This window comes from Anguilla anguilla, chromosome 7 (genome assembly GCF_013347855.1).
Source record: "Anguilla anguilla isolate fAngAng1 chromosome 7, fAngAng1.pri, whole genome shotgun sequence".
NCBI lineage: Eukaryota > Metazoa > Chordata > Actinopteri > Anguilliformes > Anguillidae > Anguilla > Anguilla anguilla.
The window spans coordinates 5,980,831-5,994,087 of record NC_049207.1 but is presented as its reverse complement, the minus strand read 5'-3'; the positions used below and the strand labels follow the sequence as shown (position 1 = coordinate 5,994,087).

The window sequence follows — 13,257 nt, the reverse complement described above, 5'->3', positions numbered from 1 at the left end:
TTTAGTCGCCAGACATGCCACACAGTGTTACTGAAGAAAAATAAAACACTCTAATCCCTTGAATTTAATTGTGAGCCAAATTCAATAATAAATATTTAGTGGACCTGCAATGTTTGAGGCCTACATCTTAGACTTCATCATTAAAGATGTACCAGACTGAGCAGATTAGTAAAATGGAAGGGGATATAGCCAGCCTTGTTACTTTTCTGTGTAAAAAAGGATGAAAAAATAGTGTGGATGCATCAGCTTCATCACAGAAGATAGGGATTTACTGCGTATTCAGCACTATGACTATGAGTTAGCTGTGACTGTACAAACAACATTATCACTGTAATTAATCATTATTTTTATCATTGGAATAATATATCATTATTCAAGATAATGTTTGCCTGGCGGCTATGAGAAAATGGGACTTGGAGTGATTTACATATTTTTGTCATTACATTTATCCTTATCAGTGTTTGCAGGGCTTTCAAAATGTATGAGGCCATTATATGTATGCAATTTCTGTGAGAAAAAAAGAGACAAATACTAAATTGAATCTTTAGATTTTTCATCAGGCAACACTGATGTTTTATATTTAAGCATTCACCACTCCGCTCGACATACTGAAAAATACCAATCAGATGTAACTCATTTTCTTTGTCCGTCAAAGTCCACGCTATATATAGCTCAATGCTATCCACATTAATTGGAGCCCTTCATCTTGGATCAAACAAATTGGTACAGTTCGATTGAACTCAGACATTACGAGTGGCCTGGGGGCTCATGTATGGGGACTCTAACTATAGAATCCCTCTAATGCTTGCCCTCCAGATACGACATATCTTACTTTCCAATATAATGGTCCATGGCCATTCGACCACACGCTTATTCATGCTAGCGGACGCTGGGACTTACAGTATTGTACACAATTTTATTCCTGCAGATTGCCGGTCTGTAGTGTATTTCTGCTTTGTCTGCTGGAATGCGGCATAGATTTATATTTTTTTTTATTATGCAATGTGACATGTGTTATGCAATAACATGGAAAAAAAAAAAAAAACATGAAAGAGTTATACAGAAATGCATGCAATAATACAGCAGCTAGCAAAATCGAAACTTCAGTCCAGAATGATTAAGTTAGACTTTTCTTCCATGCGTGAGATACTCAGGTAGATGTGAAAACGTTCTCAATGTCTGGGAGGAAGAAATTTTTTTTTTCTTTTATTACCGGATGTAGGTTAGATCTGGAGGGTTTTTGCTTTAACGTCTTTCATCAGGGACTTGCCGAGCTGCACTCAGGACAAAAACCATTTTGAGGTAGTTATATATAACTGAGACTTCCAGACATTTTCAGCACCTACTTGTTAATGCCATCATCTGTACTATTTAAGACGCGTGATTTATGCAGACGAATACAGAAGAGAATGTATGAGTCACTCAACTATTTACCATCATTAGTTTCTGGCGCCACGCCCAGCTCTCGAGAGATAACGCAACCATCAGCTCCTGCCAATAGCTAATTTGTTTTGTTTTTTTTTTTTGTTTTTTTTGTAAAATCCCAGATGGGAGGTGGTTTTCAGTCCTTTTGAGTTTTAATTTGAGGGCCTACCCCTCTCTTTCCGTGTCTCTTGCTTTGGTCCCACTTTTCTCTTAGAAAGATGGAGCCTGGTGTTCTGGTTCATTCACAGATAGCTTTTGATAGACTTCGGAGTTAAACTTTTTTCTTTGATTTAATTGACAATTATAATTGCACTGTTAAATCTAGAAATCTTAAATAATCACTGTTCAGGCAAGAACTGTCACAACGGAACACCGTCCACTCAATTCTCTGTTGAGGTCAAACTTATTTAGATTTGCTATACATTTAAGAATGTTAATTTGAGCCTTATCTGGGCTAAAATGTATCTGAAATCTAATTCTAAAGCTAATCTAAATCTAGTTTAATTCTATTTGCAGATGTAGCTGTTGTAGCCGTGGTAATGTTGCTGAAAGGAATTATGATTATGTGAATAATTTCAGCGGACCATTCTGACGAGATAAAAAAATCCAGTAACCCCACCCCAGTTACCGGGTGTCAGATATCAAAATGTCCAGTAGCCAAAAAATAAAAAAAATTAAAAAAAACGGCACATTTCGTGGCAATTACTGAGATGTCTAATCACACAAAACTAGTATTAGCAGACGACCTCAGTTATCTACTTCCTCTCCCCCAAAATACAGTAGGAAATTTAATCCGGCAAATTTACTTTACAGCCAGGTGAAAATTACCGACATAACAGATTCTCAGGGGATTAAAGTCACGGGAGTAATAGGTAATAATTCCAATTACAGAACATCTTTTGGTAAAACTAATCTCGTCAGAATGGGGTTTAAGGAGAGGCATGGAATTCAAAATGCAAGCAAGCCTTCGGCCCTGATCACTAACCGCCACAAAAAAAAAAAGAAAACTAAAAATAAAATAAAAATTCAGTAGAAAACATAGAGTAGAAAATATATTCAAAATATTTTTTTCAATTTTTTAAAATTTTTATTATTTTTTTAACGTGCCATCTCTGATTTTACCTGAATCTGGAAATGTCCCACCTGCGTGCTCATACACGCCCCCTGCTGTCAGTGTGGCAACGACTCGCGGTTCTCCTCCGAACCACACGGGGTCAATCTGCTGCTTCTTTTCACACCGCAGCCGCAAGCCCAGCAAAAATGTATTTATTTTTAAAACGATATTTCTGTGTACGCATTCAAATAAACTGAAGATTTCACAGAGTATTTGAAATAATCTGTAAACCAAACGGAAAGACCAACGAACTGTCGGCTTTCTTACTTTCTTACTATAACTGGAACCCTGAAATGGTGGTTTGGGCCAGGGACTGACTGGAGAGGCTATGAATGGCGATAGGCTACCCTAATTTTAGCTGATGGTAGTAAAAAGGCCAGCAGTGCATTCGAAGCCACTGAACTGTGCCCTGTTCAGTTCTCGTTTTAGAAATCGTTGTTTTATATTAAGCTTCCTTTTGCTGTTCGGTTGTTGCCTTCAGGTTATGGTGCTGTACTCAGGTCTTTGAAGGGGGCTCTTTTGTGCATGTTCAATCTTGTCTTCGCCACGGAACCATCTCAGTCCTCAGTGCTATATTTATCCGTTGCTTTTCCTTTTCTTCCCGTACAGCCTGCTCGTTTTGGTTTGTGGAAAGAAAGAAGGAAAAGAAGAGGGGGGGAGAAAAAAGGATTCGGCGCCAAAATGACAAGTTGCAAGCCTGTTAGCTGAAAGATAGCTCCCCACATCATTGTAGCCTGGAGCACTGGGAGTGCAGAGAAAAAGAATGTGCTGTTTCCATGAGCACTGCAACCTGCTGCCATACTGAGACTGCAAGGGAGAAAATGCATTAGAAAGCATAGATAAGAGGGCTGCTGGGTAACTCATTCGGTCATGCCCCTGTGCTGCGGTGTATGGATGAGCCCGACACAGTGAAATGTCCAGTGTTAATTCAACACTTAACAGTGTTAATTCAAAACTGTACCAGATAATGACTCTGGTCAGCGTGGGACCAAATGTTATCTGTTAGAGTTGCATTAACACTGGACGTTTTACTGTGCACAGTCTCGGTTCGAATCCAGCTGGAATTGTTCAAATGCTGGATTGTGCCTCCATAGGGCGACGGGCAACTGCTGATCGCATTGGCCGGTATTTGGAGGGTTCCATTAGATAGGGGTAAGCATAGATAAATATTTCTTTCCAAATAATGTATATTAGGTTGAGTAAGATTATATTTGTATTTAGCTGTGATGTTTACTGTCAAGAGAAAGGTTTGCTGAAACACTGAATAATGCTTGATTTACCAGAGTTTTATTGCTAATTTCTTTTGTTAGATTTTATTTTAAAGAATCTTTAGGGGTGCCAATAAAATTGACACCTGTGTTTTTGAGACCTGTGCAATGTTGACCCCAGTATGTTTGAGTGTGTCTTAACAGAGAGCAGTTACCATGGGTCCATAATAGATCAGGTGGGCTGCGGGCTGGGGTTTCTTATGAAAGGAGTGCATGATGGGAGGTCTTACTCTTATTAATCTGTGGAGTGTGACAAGCTCAGATCTCAATCCGCCGCGTAATAATTGACCTTTAGCTGGCTTTAATGCCGTGATGAAAACAGCAACGGGGGGTCCTCAGTGTGAGTCCACCTGAGTGGGGACAAAGAGAACGGGCCTGGCGGGCTCGCCTGTAACCAGTCCAATTAAACACCTCGCTGTGGCACTCTCATCATTTGAAATAAAAACCCTGCCTTTGAATGTTTTCATGAAAGTGTCATTGATTTCTGACTATTTCAGTGCGAAGTTCACAAACGTTTAGTCATATTAAAAAAAGAGGAGGAAGAAAGCCATTGTTTTGCAAGTGTGATTTAAAAAAATTTTTTTCCAGACTTCATAGCGAATGTTCTCACTGGTCCTTGAAATCAAAATGGCAGATTATTAGCTTGCTAACACAGAAACAGAATTAATTGGTAGCTTAATCATCTTTTAAACCCGTTGATTAAATGTTATATTGAAATAATCCACAGAATCCATTGTTTGCGGTAGGATTACTTTTAGCCCTGTACGCGTTCTTGACCACATTAATTGGCGAGCCAATCCAGGCTGCAGTTGTGTTGTTAAGTGCTTTTCTTTCTGATGCGCTCTGTACCATTGAAACCTAGACTGCTTGGCAATGTACGCCATGTCATTGTTTTTTCAAAACATGATCAAAGCCATGTAGAAAAATGGAAATATGGGCCATCCAATAAAATAACAGGACATATACAGTTTTATTACAGTTTTTTCTCAAGCGGCATCTCTGCCAGTCAATGCTTTCACCATTTTGTTTGCGGGCTACATTTACTGTATATTTTTATTGACAGTATTGGATGGGTTAAGGGCATATGCAACTCGATCAAAGCCGCTGGATGAATCCCTTATCTCTTTGAAGATGGCTTTGGCTTCCCGTATTGAGATAAGGGTTGGGATTCAGCCAACATTTGCCTTTAACTTACGTTGAAAATATTTTTTTCCCCATGCACATACAGTTTGGTGAGTCCAGCGATCACTAAAACAAACTCAAATTGAGTTTGCGGGGGAAAAAAACGGTTAAAAGTTGCATTTAATAGTAAAAGATAGAAACAAATGTTGATTGATTACATGCCACGGTGGCTGTAAAAGGTCAGTGCCAATGAATATTAGGTCTCATTAAATTATTAGCGTTCATGGTTATGATGCATTGGTCAGACCACTTATGCCAAAAGGTCTGTTTGAGTTGCACATTTTCAAGGTTGCTAAATTCATTTCAGTGTTCACCATAGCACAGAAACATACAAAACCATGGGAAAATATGACTTTCCACTAGTTAAAAGAAAATGTGGAGTTAATGAATTAATTTTGTTTTATTGGTTTCACTTTATTATATAAACAAAACACCAGGGCAAAGTCAATTGTGTTCCTTATAAATGAAGTCTAATGTGTTTACTACCATGGCTTAGAGACACAAAAATTTGTATTTTGACTCCATTGTTCATGCAGTTGCATGAACAGGTTCCTTTAGGCTACCTCCAGCAAGCTATTGTAAACAAAAGGCCTGTACCTCGGCTCATACAAATGAGGTTGTTGATTTGGAAATACACAATATTATTAACGTATGAAAAAAAACACCAAAACGCTGTTAAATCATATATCAACATTCTAGTAATGTCCACTCATTGACTTGCGGCTGTCCGTGCTTTAACGCTAAATAGAAACAAGGCAAGCGACTTTTATTAGTCTGTTTAGTGCCTCAAGGCATTAAAGAATACTTCTGGCACCAGAAATTGGAATGAGAAACATCCGTCAGAATGAAGAAGCCTTTGGTCTGTTGTGTATTGTTTTGACTGCTGTCGTCTTCAGGAAGTAGACGCTCTGTACTGGCTAACCAATGAGGTGGCTGGTTTCCGAGGTCACAGACTCAACCCCGGGAACAAATCAACCCACTTTGTGTTTTCAGAGGCGCGACACGCACACTTTTGAATTTTGAATTGTCGCCAGTTACCGAAACACACGGGGGACACAGAGATAAGCGTGACGGCTCGCAATTCAGTGCGCTTTTATTACCCAGGATATAGAACTCACGCCGCAGATAAATAGGAAAGTGAAATGAAATTGAAATTGAAGATGAGAATTCATAAATGTCACCATCGAGCCGATACGCGCTGACAACATCCTTAAACCGTTTTCATGAGGGTATTGCTACCAGGGCTGTCTCAGCGTAACCGGGACAAATCGTACCCGGAACCGCCTCTGCTTTCCGTTTGCGTTCATTATGGCGATTCAAAAAAAATTAAAACACGACTGTGACAATTCCGCCTGCTCCCCTGCGTTATAGGATGTACTGTATATAATCGTTATTGCATGAACCGTAATGAAAATGTACACCCTTTATTAAATGTGAAAGGTACTGCAGTGCCCCTCTCCTCAACGTCTCATTCGCTCACGTCATCTGCACTCACGTTAGGAGCACTGCAGCCCAAGTTACACTGGTATACAGCACCAGTGACTATTTCACACTCAAAACGCAACATGATGCAGCATGAGAGCTTGGGCCAATCGGAGGAGAGGCATTACATTACATTACATTTATTTGGCAGACGCTTTTCTCCGAAGCGACGTACAATAAGTGCGTACTGGAGGTCATATAGGAACAAAGTAGAGGGATTTAAGCAATAAAATGATCCCATATTGGGAGTGCCCTGCAGTGTGGTGATAGTTAGTTAGTCCAGATATAGTCTGAAGAGATGGGTCTTCAGACCATGGTGAAAGATGGGCAGTGACTGAGTGGTTCGTAGAGGCGTACTGTACTTCTTGCTGACAATGATTGATAGCCTGTAGGTACCTGCTATTCCCCTAGTCACTAAATTATGTTTCATGCTTTGATACATTTTATTAACTGCATTAAAACAGTGATGATTGTGAAACTGGAGACGGGCAATCAGATTCTCTGTATCCAAATAGTAAGTTCACTTCCTCCTATAAAAATTTTTTTTTTTAAACTTTCCGCTTCCAGCCAAGGACACCACAATTTTCAGGCCTCATTTTGCTGTTTCTTGGATTTTTCAAAAGAGCTTTAATTTGTGTTTGGTTGAATGAGAAAAAAAGTCTGGTTTCAGTTAATTGCATATGACCTTCAACTACCTAAATCAGTATTATTGAATCTGTGGGTAAGACAGAGTACTGAGACCAAGCTCCAGGCCACATTTATTTCAAGAGGTCTTGAAACCGAGAGCGCGAGATGGAGACTTAATTGCGAAATGGTTCCATATCTACAGCTTGTTCCCCCATTGAACAGATCAAATAATTAAGGAGTGATTAAGGAACGGTTTCAGCAGTGCGGTACAAAGCGAGATAAATTAATTAGCTGAGGCACCTGCCTATGCATTTGGAATTAACATCATACATTCAGCTTTAGCCTTCTTAATGAACCTTGAAATCAATACCTATTTATCAATATCTGTTGTTATCAAATTAGCCGAAAACTGCTGACTGATGCCACTTTTTCCCTATGGCCATGAAGAATCCATTTTAATTCTGCTTTTGTGCTTTCTTTCTTTCTTACACTTCCCTTAACTGTCTGCTCTCCCCTCTCTTTGGAAACCCACGTGCGATTCTGTTTGCTCCAGTCTGGCAAAATGTGAACAAAATGCCCACTAGGCAAGACTCACACAAGCCGATTATGATCATCTCACAATGATGTCATCACATTATCTATCTGGCTGCCACACACAATCTTTCAGCAGGCTGTCAAAGGATAAGTCCGAGTGCTTGACTGCGTTCTTGCGTACACAATGTTAGTCAGACTACTTACAAATTGAAACTACTGAAGCCGCGGTTGTGTCTGACCGTGAAATAGTGGAGTGTTTCGCCGCATCGTTGAGAGGCACTTTGAGCCTGAGAGACCTGAGAGGAAAGGTGCTCAGGTGTCCTGACGTCCCGTTTGATGTCTGCACACCATCCCGTTTGATCTCGGCACAAGTTGTACTTTCAGCAGATCTGTATTTTCTCAATGTAGGTGATGAAAGTAGCATGAAGACCACTTTGTGATTTCCCCCCCCCCCCCCAAAAATTGATTCTCTCTCCTGTCGATTTATTGTTGTTTTGAGGTCGCTCAGATGCGACTGTATTCTTCTCTCCAAGTGACAGGTGACGCTCGGTACTTTTATCATAGTTAGCATAACTCAGGATGTAACATAAGCCATGATGTCAATGTGCATCATAGCATGCATCACGGCAGGCGTTTTGACGTTGATATGTTATGAGTCTCAAGCTGTAAGACACTGTCACACCTGTTGTAACAGATGCTATGTCTTATTTATGATATGCTTTTGCTTTAGCTCAAAAGAGCACCATCAAAATGGCATGTAAGGGGGTAACAATCCATCTTTGATGAATTCCTACACTATGTATAAGGTGTGTGACCTTAGAATCAGAGAGGGGAAACATAAGCTAAAGGACTCAGAAATTTAGGAGTAACAATCCATCACATGAGTATATTCAAAAACATAAACGAACGTTAATCGTTACTCTTTCTGGAAAAAAAACGAGAGCTGATTGGTTAAAGATGCGAGCACCATTCATGTGGCCCGACTGGGACGTGGTTCTATTTCTGGGATGCATCGCGGCAGAAAGGCTGCTACCCGGTATAGGTCACTGCTGCCAACTGTGTCTCTTCTGCTAAATTGGCTCAACTGTCACTGACACGTCAGATTGATCAACCAGCTGCCATTTTGGCTCCTCTCCAAATAAATAAATAAATAAATAAATAGACTAATGGTTTCACCCGGTTTAGTCTTTTATAGTCTTTTTTTAGTTTAAATTCATAAAAAGTCCATCTCAACAAGTGTTTTAGTCTTGTAAAGAGTCTTAAAAACGTTTTTCCTCTCTCAAAAAGAAAATATCACCTGTTGTTTGAAAAGTGCCCGATTGGCAAATTTTAAATTTAAATAGAAAAACAAAAATGCTTGTTAAGTTTGACTTTTTTTATTTTTAAACTAGTTTTATGACAAAAATAGTTGAGGTCCAGCAAGCCCCCTCATGTACAGTATGTTCAGTGATGACATCACTAGTCATTCATAGATAAGAATTGTAGATTTTTTGATGCAATGTCGATAATTGTGCAAATATTGAGTTTGCGAATGAGCCTTACTACATTTGGGCCAGTTAACATTTTCCCAATCTGTCAACACACTTTCATTTTTATGTTCATACTCCTTGTTCCCATCTGGCATGTAAAACAAAATGTACAAATGTCATTCCAGAGTTGTACAAGAACGTTGAGTTTTATCACAAATTTTATGTCTGGGGAGTTTCTGGTTACCGTCGTGCTCAACAACACCCCCCCCCCCCCCACCCCACCCGCCATGCTGATATTCATGATGAGTTTTAATTCATATCACTTTAATAAGGCGTAAGGCTGCCGGTGTTATCTTACCATAATGACTGAGAAAAATAACATGATTCAATTTCTTCCGCCTCTCACTTGGGCTGTTTTTTTAAACTCTGGAGGGGGGGGGGGCCTTAATTCTCAATTTATTCCTGATTCCCCCCCAGAGGCAGCCTGTTATCACAGGTGCCCAACTGGTTAATGAACAACCTGGTGTACATCGACAGCTCGGTGCCGTAACGATGTCCTAATCATCAGTTAATCTCGGCGCGCACAAATCCTCCTTTCTTATGGTCTCCACGGAGACCACCTCATAAATCACGCTCACCTATTTATTTTACCGCTTCTTTAGCGGTGTGTTTTCTTTTTACTGCACGCGATTGACCGGCAATCGTTTCGCTCTTTGGTCCGTCCTCAGATGTATCACAAAGGCAGGTGCCCTCTTCTTCATCTCTCTCTCTCTCTCTCTCTCTGACGGGGCCTCTCTCTCTCTCTCTCTCTCTCTCTCTCGTTCTGCACTAATCAGTTTCCCAAATCGTGTCCAGCGCCCTCCCAACACACCTCATTTTTCAGGGTGCCTGCTCCAGTTTGGGCTCAAATGATCCATTCTGGCCCTCCTCTGCTGGAAAATGAAACATACTTCAGTGAAAAAAAAGAAAGAAAGAAAAGAAACAGGGCATGGTGGGTAATTACTTTTTCAGAGTCATCAGTCTTCTTCAGCGCATAGCATAACATATGACAAGGGCTCAGAATTAATGCATTTTTATTACTTCTTTTTTTTTTTTTTTTCTCGATAACATACCGTAGGGTAGAATTCCAATGCTGTTCTTGCAACATATAAACGGCCAAACACCCATGTATATTTTAATTTCATTTAATGACGCTCGAGTGACAAAGTACTTTCTCTTGTCTCCTTCGTGCTTTCGCTTTCAGCGGGTAGTTCATGCTATCCGGGAGGCATGGAGATGAGAGTGCAGACAGTGTTTATTTATTCATTTTTTTCAAAGATAACATCCTATTTTTTTTTTTTATGACATCCCGAAGCTCAATAATGTCTGTACTCAAAAGGTAATACACGGCTTACTGTGTTCAAAAAAAAAAAAAAACAATGCTCATGTTCACACACAGAGCGTAATGGAGTCTGGACACTGTCAATACAAGGAATCACTGAGCCACTGAGAGAAAATAATTCTTTTAATAAAGAGGTGTGCTCCCACCGCAAAAGTGTGATTATTATCGAGGAGCGTCGCACGTGAACACTGTGAGGAGAATACGCAGCACATATGCTGGTAATAATTACATGTTCTATATGCAGTGTATTAGTATGGATTGACTAATGAAACATAGAGTCAAGACAGCGTGCTGTCAGTCATGTGTGATATTGCCGCAGGCGGAACAGTGGGTACTGAAGATTAAAAAAATATCAGTTTATTTTCTTTATGGGTTTTTTTATGCCTTCCCCCACAATTTGGAATGAGCAAGGGTGGGTGGGTGGGTGGGTGGGTGGGAGTGTGTGTGTGTGTGTGTGTGTGTGTGTGTGTGTGTGTGTGTGTGTGTGTGTGTGTGTGTGTGTGTGTGTGTGTGTGTGTGTGTGTGTGTGTGTGTGTGTGTGTGTGTGTGTGTGTGGGTGGGTAGGTGAGTTCATGTGTGTGTGCGCGCGTGTGTGTGTATCAGTGCTGATTGTGGCAACCTCCAGTATCGATTCAGGAGGGCGCACACCAGTATGTGCTGTGAAGCATTTGATGTCCTGCTTCTTATTGTCAGGCTCAGGACACACAGACATGAGTCATTATCTAACCCGCTTATTACTGGTCAGGGTTGCGCGGGGGTGAAGGGGGGGGGGCTGGATCCCATCCCAGCATGCATTAGGTGAGAGGCGCCAGTACACACTGGTCAGGTCGTCAATCCATCGTAGGGCGCACACACCATTCAATCACACACTCATACCGACGGGCAATTTAGAATCTCCAGTTAGCCTAACCTGCATGTCTTTGGACGGTGGGAGGAACCCGGAGTACTCGGAGGACACAGGGAGAACATGCAAACTGCACCTTAGACTTGGTTGCTGTAAGACAACAGTGCTATCCACTGCACTGCTGTGCCACCCAAGATGCTTCATGTCCGGGAAAGAAAGGGGTACCTTGCAGGTGGCCAATCAACCAGCAGGGGTTACAGGTGCAGGATGAGACATGATGACCCTGGCTGATTGAAACCCTGTCACCCTAGGACTAATTGCGTGGCACCCCGCTGGCCAATCAGCACTCACGTGGTCCAGATTCAAAACCAGGCCATGGGGCCCATCCACAGCCACAACCAAGAACAGTGCCTTAACAGCATGAGCCACTTAGCAGCTCATGACTGCTTTCCTGAGAGAATCTAATATCTGATTCTATACTGAACATTTCTAACGAGAATTTCATTGAACTCTGAGAGGAAACCAAAGATGGGACTGCGGCTGTATCCTGAAGTGTTTTTTTTTTTTTTTTAAATACTTGATGGTCCAAGAAAAAACAAATAAAGCCAGAGAATCGTGCTTCTGTTGGGTGACAGCAGTATACAAGGCAGTGGTAACCAACCGCGTTCCTGGAGATCCACCATCCTGTTGGTTTTTATTCCAGCCCTAATTTGGCACACCCGACTGTACTAATTAGCAGCTCGACGAGATCTCCAGCTGTTGAATGAAGCGTGCTTTGTTGGGGTCGGAAAGAGAACCTACAGGGCCGGTAGATCCCCAGCAACGACGTTGGTTACCACTGGCGTGAGGTGTCCCGTTTCCACCCAGTGTGTCTCCGTGTTTCCTGTTTCCTCATCCTCGTGCCCATGGTCTCCTCCCTCCATTTTTGAAATAGACAAGAAGTGCCTGAAGGCAGGAAATGAGGGAGGAGGCAGGCTGAGACTCTATCTATGGAGCAGGAACAGGAGACTGAGCGCGAGCAGTCAATATTAAGTTTCACGGAGCCTGTCACAACCAGACATATCACTCACGGGAAAGTGTGTCGCAACACTATGAACCTGAATTCAATCAACAACAACACCACAAAAAAAAAAAAAAACCATTGGAATTGTTTTCTTTACAGACATAGTCTGGTTGAGCTCCTTTTTGTTGATCTCAAAAACACAATGGGCTGTCTTTGTGAGAGATGCACTGATACTTACGTTTTATTTGCAAGTCAGATTTATGTACAAATGTTAACCGCACGACAGACCAGGCCCAGGTGAGGGGAAGACTGAACCTCGGCTGGCAGGTCTCCCGCCCCCGCGTGAGAGGGCTCAGTGTTTGCCGCAGTTCCCTTCATCAGGCCGTGTCTCTGCCCCGTACGTTTCACAGGTCATTACCATACTATAAAGCGCTCCGACTGTAAGAGGAAATTGCAGAGGCCAGCAGACTTTTACAAGTCTGACGGTGTTCTCCCCTGATTGTTTTTCTCGATGGAGGCCCGGGCTCTTTTATGTTTTTGTTTTCAGGAAACGGGCTGTCTCTTTCTTCTTCCCCCTCGGAGGAAAGCCTGCGAGCGGGAACGGGTGGGCGTGGGGGGGGGGGGGGGGGGGCGGACAGCAGGAGCCGGATCCTTCTCTGTAAGACAGCCAGTCGCCCACCGCTGCTTGAGAGAGAGTGAGAAAAAGAGAGGGGGGGAGGGAGAGAGAGAGAGAAATGTGTTTTGTGAGTCTGTAAATCGCCCCCAATGCTGACAAATAAACCGTGATTGGTTAAGACCCGCTGATGCATTAGGACCTGGCGACAGCAGGGCGCTGTCTCTCTTTCAGGGCAGTGCGCTGGTCATTGCCCCGATAGCCGCTTTAACAAGGCTGGATGGCACGGAGCTCAATTAAAAGATCGCCACGGGG

The 13,257-nt window shown here is 42.0% G+C and overlaps 1 long non-coding RNA gene across 1 annotated transcript in view; it reads left to right on the top strand.

Annotated features, from left to right (window-relative positions):
• Nucleotides 1-4,265, top strand: part of LOC118231805 — a 50,562-nt gene extending 46,297 nt beyond the window's left edge. Inside the window, exon 2 of the long non-coding RNA XR_004766152.1 lies at nucleotides 3,149-4,265. This is a non-coding gene — a long non-coding RNA (uncharacterized LOC118231805). The remainder of the gene's footprint in view (nucleotides 1-3,148) is intronic.
• Nucleotides 4,266-13,257: the final 8,992 nt, after the last annotated feature.